Here is a 13539-nt window from a genome sequence, read left to right as displayed (position 1 = left end):
TCTGGAAATATCCAAACATCAGGTAAACCTGGATCCTGGGAAAGCAGACGTGAATGTTCAACCTGTCAGACGGGATACAGCGAGACAGTTTGAGGAAGGAGGTAGGTGAAATATATCCCCTTTCTCTGTTGCTGGCAGTTAAACACACTAAAGGGAGGGACCGCAGGAGTTTAACATAAGTCAAGCCGGTCTCAGACATGCGCAGCTTGGGCTGCCGAGCTGCCGCTCGGGGTGTGGCGGGTCTCAGTGCGCATGACCGTCACTGCCAGCCCGAAGCCAAGCCAAGCCAAGCGCGAGGGCGGCAGTTTGAGCCTCGCGTGCGCACAGCGGCAGAGCAGTTTGAACTGAGTTTGGGCGGTTTGGGACCGAGGGTGAGCGCGGCGGGCACGTGTCCGGCCGTTGAGCAGGTCAAAAAGTAAAGAAGAAATTTCTGAAGGAACGCAACCCACAAAGAGAATCAAAACTAAAAATATAAAGGAAAGTGATACAGAAGAAGCCAACAAGAGTGATGGGTAAAACTGCAACAACTGGTGGACAAAGTGGAGACAGCCTTCCCAACTCACTTTTGAATGAAGGTGATGTAGGAATAATTGAAACATTGTATGTGCCATGCTTGCCTTTGACGATTTAAGTTTGGACCCAATGTAAACTTTCGAGCCTTTGACACGGTTGACCACTCAATCCTCCTCCAACGTCTCTCCACTATCATCCAGCTGAGTGTGACTACACTCCCTGGTTCCGTTCTTAACTATCTAATCGTAGCCAGAAAATTTCCTGCAATAGCTTCTCTTCCCACTCCCACATCGGTACCTCTGGTGTCACCCAAGAATCTATCCTTGGCCCACTCCTATTTTTCATTGATATGCTGCCCCTTGGCGATATTGTCCGAAAACACTTGAGTCAGTTTCCACATGTAAGCTGACGACACCCTCTCCACCACGTCTCTCGACCCTTTCAGGATCTCTAACTTGTCTGACTGATTGTCTGACATCCAGTACTGGATGAGCAGAAATTTTCTCCAAATATTGGGGAGAACAAAGCCATTCTTTGGTCTCTGCCACAAATTGTATTCCCTGATTCCATCCCTCTCCCTAGCATTTAACTGAGGCTAAACCAGACTGTTCACAGCCTAGGTGTCATATTTGACCCTGAAATGAGCTGTGGATGTAAATATTACTGTCTTTTAATATATACCAAAAATTATTTGAGCTTAGAAGTGCTGGTGAAACTAATTTTTTTAAATCAGTTATGATTTTCACTTTTCAAGCTAGACTTTGTTGTGTACAGATTAAGGCAGTTACGTGAGAAGAATATTAGGTTTACCAAGTCTGAAGGAAGGCTATACCATCCTTCCTAAAGTTTCACTGCTCCTTCAGAATGGACAGACTTTAATCATTTTTGAAGAATAACAAAGTAATACAGCTTTTGCTTTAGCTAAAAACAGGACATTTTGGAATTCAGCAATTGAAGTGTCACTATTTCAGGCAAAATGGCAACCATGTTGAATTTGTTCCCAGCAGTTACGTCAAGATCCTGCCTGCTCGATGCCCTTCAGCGCTGACCTCATCAGATTATGTTAGGTAAGAGAGAAGGCTCTTTATTTTCATGGGACTGGCAGGGGCCAATGCAACTACATCTTGGACACCCGCTGTTGCACACAGGCAGAAACCTCCACCACCTCTTGTCATCTCCCCCTCCCAAGGGGGTCACATTTATGCCTTTTAAGATGCTGGTACGTCTCATGTTACTGAGTGTTCTGGCCTCCACACTTCGAAACCGATGCAGTGGGAAGTCCTGGAGCATGTTGGTCACGAATATTGGGTATTTCCACACACCAGGCCAGGAATTTCCAATTTTTAATTGTAACGGTATGTAAATTGTAGGCTGCAGATGTGGAATTTCATGGTCTCTAAATTGCCTGACTGATTGTCCAACATCCAGTACTGGATGAGCAGAAATTTTCTCCAATTAAATATTGGGAAGACCAAATCCATTGACTTTTGTCCCTGCCACAAATTGTGTTCCCTGACTCCATCCCTCTCCCTAGCATCTAACTGAGGCTAAACCAGACTGTTCACAATGTAGGCGTCATTTTTGACCCTAAAAGATGCTTCCGGCCACATGCCTGCGACATAACTAAAACCGTCAATTTCCATCTCTAACATTGCCCGCCCCTGCTTCAGCTCTTCTGCTGCAGAAACCCTCATCCATGACTTTGTTACTCTAGACTTGACTACTCCAACACACTCCTGGCTGGCCTCCCACATTCTATACTACATAAACTTGAGGTTATCCAAAACTTGGCAGCCCGTGTCCTAACTCGCATTAAGTCATGATCACCCATCACCCTGTACTCGCTGACCTACGTTGGCTCCTGGTTTAAGCAACACCACGATTTCAAAATTCTCATCTGTGTTTACAAATCCCTCCATGGCCTCGCCCCTCCCGATCTCAAATCTCTTTCAGCTTCACAACCCCACGAGATGTCTGTGCTCCTCAAATTCTGCCCTGTTGAGCATCCCTGATTATAACTGCTCCACCATCGGTGGCCGTGCCTTCAGCTGCTTGGGCCCTAAGCACTGGAACTCCCTCTCTAAACGTCTCCACCTCTCTAGCTCTCTTTCCTCCTTTAAGATGCTTCTTAAAACCTACCTCTTTATCCAAGCTTTTGGTCATCTGTCGTAATTTCTTCCTTTGTGGCTCGGTGTCAAATTTATCTGGCTAACTGCTGTGAAGTGCCTTGGGACGTTTTACTATGTTAAAGGCCCTATATAAATAAAAGTTGTTGTTGGAAACAATGGAAGCGGAAAGAGTGCTGTACTGACGGCCCTCATTGTAGGGCTTGATGGGAAAGCTACTGCCACCAATAGAGGCTACTTTATAAAAGGATTTGTAAAAAATGGTCAAAATTCTGCAGATATTTCAATAACCTTGAGAAACTGAGGACCTGATGCTTTTAAACCTGCTAAATATGGGAAGGCTGTCACCGTGAAACATCACATTTCTGGGGATGGAATAAAACAGAACAGATTGAAAAGTCAATCGGGGCATCTGGTTTCCACAAAGAAAGAGGAACTCAATACAATATTGGACCAATTCAATATTCAGTCAGTACACATCATCTCCAGCCCTTTGGGGAAGCTATGGTGTACAAAATATAAAACTGAATGTGCAAGTTTGTATACTTGTTTCTGGCCTCAAACTCAGCACGGGTGTAATGGTGGCCATGGAAATCACCGCTCCCTCTCCCGGTCCCCGGGATTATTTTCACCGTTTCCTCCCACGCCGGTTGTAAAATATCGCCAATTCTCACAGCCCCTGATGCTGTTTTTTTTACCGGCTTGCTCGCCGCCTGATGCCATCGGATTAAGACACTGAGCCGAATCACTGAGTTGGAGAGGCCAGCAACAAGGTCAGGACCCAGGGAAGGTACGGCACGGACCAGCAACGAGGTCGGGACCCAGGGAAGGTACGGCACGGACCAGCAACGAGGTTAGGACCCAGATAAGGTACAGCATGGGCCAACAGCGAGGTCGGGAGGCCGAGGCCAACAGTGAGGTTGGGACCCAGGGAAGGTACAGCATGGTCAAGCAGGGAGGTCGGGACACGAGACCAGAATACGCGTGGTCATTAGTAAAGAACAAACAACCAAAGCGTGAGTTGCTGGAGAGAGAACGGAAAAAGCGCAACAGAGCCTGCACATGGAGAGCAGCATGCTGGAGTCGTGGGGCCCGGGGTACAATGTCAGTATTTTATAGACAAATTCGCAAGCTGCTCCAAGAATAATGCACTCACCTACGCTATGATCCCTGAAAACCAGGAAGAGAGGACCTGAGTGAGGGGTGGAGGGAGGCAGTCAGTAGGATTTTGTGTGTGTGGGTGTGCTTGGCCCATGCAACAGAGCTTGGTCTCCAATTGTTTTGGATCCCCTTGTCATTGGACAAAGACCTTGCTCTGTCAAGTTCGTGTGGTATGCAACGGCCACTCCATATTAAAAGAATTCACACACAAGGCATCTTCCAACCCTTAAAATGAAGTTCGGTACCTGGAACATCAGGACCCTCATGGACAACCCCAACAGCGACAGATCGGAACGTCATACTGTTATCATTGCCCAGGAACTCGGACACTTCGACATCGACATCGCTGCCCTAAACGAGACACGGTGGGCAGGAGGTCAGCTCAAGGAACAAGGTAATGGATATACCTCCTGGAAAGCAAACCAGAAGAAGAACAGCATCTCCATGGGGTTGGCTTCAAATGAGCTAGTTTGGCATCTTAGAAATTCCCCTTACGGGATAAACGAATGCCTCATGATCCTTCGGCTGACTCTAACCCAGAACCAATATGCTACAGTCATCAGTGCGTACACAACCCTGATAGCTACGGATGAGGCCAAAGAGGAATTCTACTCCAGCCTTGAATAATCCCTGTCCCCAGTCTCAACGAACGACAAACTGATTCTTCTCTGCGACTTTGTTGCCAGAGTTGGAAAGAACTCGGACCTCTGGAGAGGTGTGACTGGCAGGGAAGGGGTAGGAAAAAACAACATCAATGGTATCCTCCTCCTAATGGAATGCTTAGAACATGGTCTTGTTGTTATGTATGCATGCTTGTATTGTTATATGATGTCTGTAACACTGAATGTACCTTTACAGTGTACACACCTTACCTGTACACCAGAGGGTGCTGCTGCTGGAGACCTAAGGGTTACCTGCACACTGCAGGTAACCCAGTATAAAAGGGAGCTCACCTCTAGGTATACTCACTTGAGGAGCTGCAAATAAAGGACTACAGTCTACACAGTTTAAGTATCATATCCTTGCCTGGTGGAGTCATTAACAAGTGCCTACATACATAATAACTGCCAACGAGGTCACGAACTACACGCACAGCATGTCGAATCTCAGCAACTTTCAACAATTCACCGATAGGGAAGATTGGGACGCTTTTGTAGAAAGATTGGAATATTTCTTCATAGCCAACAACCTGGATGGGGACACACCGACTGGCTACACTACCGAACAAGCGCTGGGCCATCTTGCTTAGCAGTTGTGGGCCCACCATCCACTGTCTCATCAGGAACTTACTAGCCCCGGAGAAGACAACATCCAAGAGCTATGAGGAACTTGTAACACAGGAGCAAATAAAACCAAAAGAAAGCATCCTCACAGCCAGGCACCGGTTCTGCACTTACCGGCGACCCGAAGGCCAAGAAATTGCTAAGTATGCTGCACATTAAAGAAGATTGGCTGGAACGTGTGATTTTGGCGACCACCTTAATGAAGCACTAAGGGACATATTTGTCATAGGAATCGGCCACGAGGGCCTCCTCCACAAATTGCTCTCTGCGGACATCACAGTCCCCCTGCAGAAAGCAATTAAAGTGAGCCAGGCCGACATGATTCTAAAAGGACAAAGGGTGTTAAAAGAACAAGCCTGAAGGCTTTGTGTCTTAATGCAAGGAGTATCCGCAATAAAGTGGATGAATTAACTGTGCAAATAGATGTTAACAAATATGATGTGATTGGGATTACGGAGACGTGGCTCCAGGATGATCAGGGCTGGGAACTCAACATCCAGGGGTATTCAACATTCAGGAAAGATAGAATAAAAGGAAAAGGAGGTGGGGTAGCATTGCTGGTTAAGGAGCAAATTAAGGCAATAGTTCGGAAGGACATTAGCTTGGATGATGTGGAATCTATATGGGTAGAGCTGCAGAATACCAAAGGACAAAAAACGTTAGTGGGAGTTGTGTACAGACCTCCAAACAGTAGTAGTGATGTTGGGGAGGGCATCAAACATGAAATTAGGGGTGCGTGCAATAAAGGTGCAGCAGTTATAATGGGTGACTTTAATATGCACATAGATTGGGTTAACCAAACTGGAAGCAATACGGTAGAGGAGGATTTCCTGGAGTGCATAAGGGATGGTTTTTTAGACCAATATGTCGAGGAACCAACTAGGGGGAAGGCCATCTTAGACTGGGTGTTGTGTAATGAGAGAGGATTAATTAGCAATCTCGTTGTGCGAGGCCCCTTGGGGAAGAGTGACCATAATATGGTGGAATTCTGCATTAGGATGGAGAATGAAACAGTTAATTCAGAGACCATGGTCCAGAACTTAAAGAAGGGTAACTTTGAAGGTATGAGGCGTGAATTGGCTAGGATAGATTGGCGAATGATACTGAAGGGGTTGACTGTGGATGGGCAATGGCAGACATTTAGAGACCGCATGGATGAACTACAACAATTGTACATTCCTGTCTGTCGTAAAAATAAAAAAGGGAAGGTGGCTCAACCGTGGCTATCAAGGGAAATCAGGGATAGCATTAAAGCCAAGGAAGTGGCATACAAATTGGCCAGAAATAGCAGAGAACCCGGGGACTGGGAGAAATTTAGAACTCAGCAGAGGAGGACAAAGGGTTTGATTAGGGCAGGGAAAATGGAGTACGAGAAGAAGCTTGCAGGGAACATTAAGACGGATTGCAAAAGTTTCTATAGATATGTAAAGAGAAAAAGGTTAGTAAAGACAAACGTAGGTCCCCTGCAGTCAGAAGCAGGGGAAGTCATAACGGGGAACAAAGAAATGGCGGACCAATTGAACAAGTACTTTGGTTCGGTATTCACTGAGGAGGACACAAACAACCTTCCGGATATAAAAGGGGTCGGAGGGTCTAGTAAGGAGGAGGAACTGAGGGAAATCCTTATTAGTCGGGAAATTGTGTTGGGGAAATTGATGGGATTGAAGGCCGATAAATCCCCAGGGCCTGATGGACTGCATCCCAGAGTACTTAAGGAGGTGGCCTTGGAAATAGTGGATGCATTGACAGTCATTTTCCAACATTCCATTGACTCTGGATCAGTTCCTATGGAGTGGAGGGTAGCCAATGTAACCCCACTTTTTAAAAAAGGAGGGAGAGAGAAAACAGGGAATTACAGACCGGTCAGCCTGACATCGGTAGTGGATAAAATGATGGAATCAATTATTAAAGATGTCATCGCAGTGCATTTGGAAAGAGGTAATATGATAGGTCCAAGTCAGCATGGATTTGTGAAAGGGAAATCATGCTTGACAAATCTTCTGGAATTTTTTGAGGATGTTTCCAGTAGAGTGGACAAGGGAGAACCAGTCGATGTGGTATATTTGGACTTTCAGAAGGCTTTCGACAAGGTCCCACACAAGAGATTAATGTGCAAAGTTAAAGCACATGGGATTGGGGGTAGTGTGCTGACATGGATTGAGAACTGGTTGTCAGACAGGAAGCAAAGAGTAGGAGTAAATGGGGACTTTTCAGAATGGCAGGCAGTGACTAGTGGGGTACCGCAAGGTTCTGTGCTGGGGCCCCAGCTGTTTACACTGTACATTAATGATTTAGACGAGGGGATTAAATGTAGTATCTCCAAATTTGCGGATGACACTAAGTTGGGTGGCAGTGTGAGCTGCAAGGAGGATTCTATGAGGCTGCAGAGCGACTTGGATAGGTTAGGCGAGTGGGCAAATGCATGGCAGATGAAGTATAATGTGGATAAATGTGAGGTTATCCACTTTGGTGGTAAAAACAGAGAGACAGACTATTATCTGAATGGTGACAGATTAGGAAAAGGAGAGGTGCAACGAGACCTGGGTGTCATGGTACATCAGTCATTGAAGGTTGGCATGCAGGTACAGCAGGCGGTTAAGAAAGCAAATGGCATGTTGGCCTGCATAGCGAGGGGATTTGAGTACAAGGGCAGGGAGGTGTTGCTACAATTGTACAGGGCCTTGGTGAGGCCACACCTGGAGTATTGTGTACAGTTTTGGTCTCCTAACCTGAGGAAGGACATTCTTGCTATTGAGGGAGTGCAGCGAAGGTTCACCAGACTGATTCCCGGGATGGCGGGACTGACCTATCAAGAAAGACTGGATCAACTGGGCTTGTATTCACTGGAGTTCAGAAGAATGAGAGGGGACCTCATAGAAACGTTTAAAATTCTGACGGGGTTAGACAGGTTAGATGCAGGAAGAATGTTCCCAATGTTGGGGAAGTCCAGAACCAGGGGACACAGTCTAAGGATAAGGGGGAAGCCATTTAGGACTGAGATGAGGAGGAATTTCTTCACCCAGAGAGTGGTGAACCTGTGGAATTCTCTACCACAGAAAGTTGTTGAGGCCAATTCACTAAATATATTCAAAAAGGAGTTAGATGACGTCCTTACTACTAGGGGAATCAAGGGGTATGGTGAGAAAGCAGGAATGGGGTACTGAAGTTGCATGTTCAGCCATGAACTCATTGAATGGCGGTGCAGGCTAGAAGGGCCGAATGGCCTACTCCTGAACCTATTTTCTATGTTTCTATGTCTATGTTTCTATGATTTCGGTCGGCGACTCCAGGCAAATACTGACACAGGACTCCAAACCGACAAACGCAGTGCACCGAATGGCTACTTCTAAAGGCAGAAATGCTGCCCCGAGTCCCGCAACCCTGAGTCCGCCACATGGGGCAAACCTGCTGGCCCCGTGCTGACGCTGTGGAGGAAACCACCAGTGCTGCTACAAAGACTATACATGCAAAGGCTGCAAAGAGAAAGGGCACCTTCAGAGAATGTGCAGAAAAGGCTTTACTCACTGCGTCACTGAAGAGTTGGCTGATCACCGGGGCTCCGACACAAATGAAGATGAAGCTGCTCAACCTCTGGAAGAAGAGTATGGAATTTATACCGGCTCCACCGAAAGATCTCCGTGGAAGATGGAAGTAGACATCGACGGAATTCCAGTTTCAATGGAGATCGACACGGGGCAAGCCAGTCTTTGATGTGCCAAACGACCTTTGAAAAAATATGGATAAATCCCGCCAATCGACCAAAACTGTCTCCTGTCCAAGCGAAGCTGCTCACCTATACCGAAGGTAAAATCCCAGTCGTTGGCAGCATGGATGTCCAAGTCTCCCAGGGCAGCGTGATGAAAAAACTCTTCCTGTGGATCGTTGCCGGTGATGGTCCCACGGTGCTGGGAACAAATTGGATGAAACCGGGCCAAGTCGGTCGAAGTGGCAATGGCCTCCGGGCTCCAGCAATCGACATCCCACACAGGCCCGAACACGGATCCATCGCTGCATCTAGAGATCCCACCGTCCAGCTCGACTGCGCGGCGACGACTTCACAACACCTTGGCGAGATATCCAGGACCGAAAGTCCAAATTTCACCTTTTGGGCCTGGGCAGGACTCCAAGAGACGAATATCGTCGAGAAAAGTGGATTCCCGACGTCCATGGCAGAACCTGAGGAAGAAAAGATCACCACAGCCTATCTGAAGGAGAGCCAGAAGATGGCGGCTGCACCATGAGGAGGAGAACCTACAATCAAAATGGCTGCGACCAGACCACGAGCGGCAGCATTGGAGGAGTGACACGAGGCACTGAGCGGCGAATCGTCTTGGAAGGCTCTCTTAAAGGAGACCGGTAACCAAAAAAATTTAAAGGGACAGTTTCAACTGAAAGATGACAAGGAGTTTAACGCTAAAAATGCAGATAACGGGTGCAGGTATGATAATGTATCGAGGAATTGTGGTGCCGGAGTAACTGACGTGAAAAATGAAAGGAATGCTTGTGTAAGTAAGGTTAAGAACAAGCTTCTAATGTCTGATGATTATGATTGAAAGTTCAAAATGACTAATGTAACCATGTATGGTGAGACCATGATACAAAAAAGTGATGCAAATGCTGTAATAGAAACATAGAAAATAGGTGCAGGAGTAGGCCATTCCGCCCTTCGAGCCTGCACCACCATTCAATAAGGTCATGGCTGATCATTCACCTCAGTACCCCTTTCCTGCTTTCTCTCCATACCCTTTGATCCCTTTAGTCATAAGGGCCTTATCTAACTACCTCTTGAATATATCCAATGAACTAGCATCAACAACTCTCTGCGGTAGGGAATTCCACAGGTTAACAAGTCTGAGTGAAGAAGTTTCTCCTCATCTCAGTCCTAAATGGCTTTCCCCTTATCCTTAGACTATGTCCCCTGGTTCTGGACTTCCCCAACATCAGGAACATTCTTCCAGCATCTAACTTGTCCAGTCCCATCAGAATTTTATATGTTTCGATGAGATTCCCCTCTCATCCTTCTAAACTCCAATGAATACAGGCCCAGTCGATCCAGTCTCTCCTCATATGTCAGTCCTGCCATCCCGGGAATCAGTCTGGTGAACCTTCGCTGCACTCCCTCAATAGCAAGTTTTGGTCTCCTCAGATTAGGAGACCAAAACTGAACACAATATTCCAGGTGAGGCCCCACCAAGGCCCTGTGCAATTAAAGTAAGACCTCCCTGCTCCTATACTCGAATCCCCTAGCTATGAAGGCCAACATGCCATTTGACTTCTTCACCACCTGTTGTACCTGCATGCCAACTTTCAATGACTGATGTACCATGACATCCAGGTCTCGTTGCACCTCCCCTTTTCTTAATCTGCCGCCATTCAGATAATATTCTGCCTTCGTGTTTTTGCCACCAAAGTGGATAACCTCACACTTATCCACACTATACTGCATCTGCCATACGTTTGCCCACTCACCTAACTTGTCCAAGTCCCCCTGCAGCCTTTTAGAGTCCTCCTCACAGCTCACACCGCCACCCAGCTTAGTGTCATCTGCAAACTTGGAGATATTACACTCAATTCCCTCATCCAAATCATTAATGTATATTGTAAATAGCTGGGGTCCCAGCACTGAGCCCTGCGGCACCCCACTAGCCACTACCTGCCATTCTGAAAAATACCCGTTTATCTGTGCTTCCTGTCTGCCAACCAGTTCGCGATCCACGTCAGTACATTATCCCCAATACCATGTGCTTTAATTTTGCACACCAATCTCTTGTGTGGGACCTTGTCAAAAGCCTTTTGAAAGTCCAAATACACCACATCAACTGGTTCTCCCTTGTTCACTCTACCAGTTACATCCTCAAAAAATTCCAGAAGATCTGTCAAGCAGGATTTCCCTTTCATAAATCCATGCTGACTTGGACCGATCCCATCACTGCTTTCCAAATGTGCTGCTATTTCATCTTTAATAATTGATTCCAACATTTTCCCCACTATGATGTCAGGCTAACCGGTCTATAATTACCCGTTTTCTCTCTCCCTCCTTTCTTAAAAAGAGTTACATTGGCTACCCTACAGTCCATAGGAACCGATACAGAGTCGATAGACTGTTGGAAAATGATCACCAATGCATCCACTATTTCTAGGGCTACTTCCTTAAGTACTCTGTGATGCAAACTATCAGGCCCCGGGGATTTGTCGGCCTTCAATACCGTCAATTTCCCTAACACAATTTCCCGCCCAATAAGGATTTCCTTCAATTCCTCCTTCTCACTAGACTCTCGGTCCCCTAGTATTTCCGGAAGGTTATTTGTGTCTTCCTTGGTGAAGACAGAACCAAAGTATTTGTTTAACTGGTATGCCATTTCTTTGTTCCCCATTATAAATTCACCTGAATCTGACTGCAAGGGACCAACGTTTGTTTTCACTAATCTTTTTCTCTTTACATATCTATAGAAGCTTTTACAGTCAGTTTTTATGTTCCCAGCAAGTTTCCTCTCATATTCTATTTTCCCCCTCCTAATTAAACCCTTTGTCCTACTCTGCTGTATTATAAAATTCTCCCAGTCCTCAGGTTTGCTGCTTTTTTTGGCCAATTTATATGCCTCTTCCTTGGATTTAACATTATCCTTAATTTCCCTTGTTAGGCATGGTTGAGCCACCTTCCCTGTTTTATTTTTACTCAAGACAGGGATGTACAATTGTTGAAGTTCATCCATGTGATCTTTAAATGTTTTCCATTGCCTATCCACCGTCAACCTTTAAGTATAATTTGCCAGTCCATTCTAGCCAATTCACGTCTCATACCATCGAAGTTACCTTTCCTTAAGTTCAGGACCCTCGTCTCTGAATTAACTGTGTCACTCTCCATCTTAATAAAGAATTCTACCATATTATGGTCACTCTTCCCCAAGCGGCCTCGCACAACAAGATTGCTAATTAGTCCTTTCTCATTACACATCACCCAGTCTAGGATGGCCAGCCCTCTAGTTGGTTCCTCGACAAATCGGTCGAGAAAACCATCCCGAATACACTCCAGGAAATCCTCCTCCAATGCATTGCTACCAGTTTGGTTTGCCCAATCAATATGTAGATGAAAGTCGCCCATGATAACTGCTGTACCTTTATTGCACGCATCCCTAATTTCTTGTTTGCTGTGGTCCCCAACTTCACTGCTACTGTTTGGTGGTCTGTACACAACTCCCACTAGCGTTTTCTGCCCTTTGGTATTCCGTAGCTTCACCCATACCGATTCCACATCATCCAAGCTAATGTCCTTCCTTACTGTTGCGTTAATTTGCTCTTTAACCAGCATCACCACCCCACCTCCTTTTCCTTTCTGTCTATCCTTCCTAAATGTTGAATACCCCTGGATGTTGAGTTCCCAGCCTTGGTCACCCTGGAGCCATGTCTCCGTGATGCCAATTACATCATATCCGTTAACTGCTATCTGCGCAGTTAATTTGTCCACCTTATTATGAATACTTCTCGCATTGAGGCACAGAGCCTGCAGGCTTGTCTTTTTAACACTTTGCCCCTTTAGAATTTGGCTGTAATGTGGCCCTTTTTGCTTTTTGCCTTGGGTTTCTCTGCCCTCCACTTTTACTTTTCTTCTTTCTATCTTTTGCTTCTGCCCCCATTCTACTTCCCTCTGTCTCCCTGCATAGATTCCCATCCCCTACCATATTAGTTTAACCCCTCCCCAACAGCACTAGCAAACACTCCCCCTAGGACATTGGTTCCGGTCCTGCCCAGGTGCAGACCGTGCAGTTTGTACTGGTCCAACCTCTCCCAGAACCAGTTCCAATGTCCCAGGAATTTGAATCCCTCCCTTGTGCACCACTCCTCAAGCCACGTATTCATCTGAGCTATCCTGCGATTCCTACTCTGACTAGCACGTGGCACTGGTAGCAATCCTGAGATTACTACTTTTGAGGTCCTACTTTTTAATTTAACTCTTAGTTCCCTAAATTCGTTTTGTAGGACCTCATCCATTTTTTTACCTATATTGTTGGTACCTATATGTACCACGACAACTGGCTGTTCACCCTTCCCCTTCAAAATGCCCTGTACCCGCTCCGAGACATCTTTGACCCTTGCACCAGGGAGGCAACGTACCATCCGGAGTCTCGGTTGCTGCTGTAGAAACGTCTATCTATTCTCCTTACAATAGAATCCCCTACCACTACAGCTCTCCCACTCTTTTTCCTGCCCTGCTGTGCAGCAGAGCCACCCAAGAACTTGGCTGCTGCTGCTCTCCCCTGATGAGTCATCACCCTCAACAGTACCCAAAGCGGTGTATCTGCTTTGCAGGGGGTTAATCGCAGGGGACCCCTCCACTATCTTCCTTCCACTGATATTCCTGTTGGTCACCCACCCCCTATCTGTCTCTGTACCCTTCACCTGCCGTGTGGCCAACTCAATAAACATGCTAACAATATAAAGGTAGTAAATAATGTAGA

At 46.3% G+C, this 13539-nt stretch overlaps 1 long non-coding RNA gene across 1 annotated transcript in view; it reads left to right on the top strand.

The window, feature by feature from the left end:
• The first annotated feature begins 286 nt into the window (after positions 1 to 286).
• Positions 287 to 13539, top strand: part of LOC139259716 (uncharacterized) — a 128059-nt gene continuing 114806 nt past the window's right edge. The window contains exons 1-2 of the long non-coding RNA XR_011592638.1: positions 287 to 575; positions 1521 to 1580. This is a non-coding gene — a long non-coding RNA (uncharacterized lncRNA). The remainder of the gene's footprint in view (positions 576 to 1520; positions 1581 to 13539) is intronic.

The sequence above is a fragment of the Pristiophorus japonicus genome, chromosome 3, assembly GCF_044704955.1.
Source record: "Pristiophorus japonicus isolate sPriJap1 chromosome 3, sPriJap1.hap1, whole genome shotgun sequence".
NCBI lineage: Eukaryota > Metazoa > Chordata > Chondrichthyes > Pristiophoridae > Pristiophorus > Pristiophorus japonicus.
This window is presented reverse-complemented; position numbering and strand designations above follow the sequence as displayed.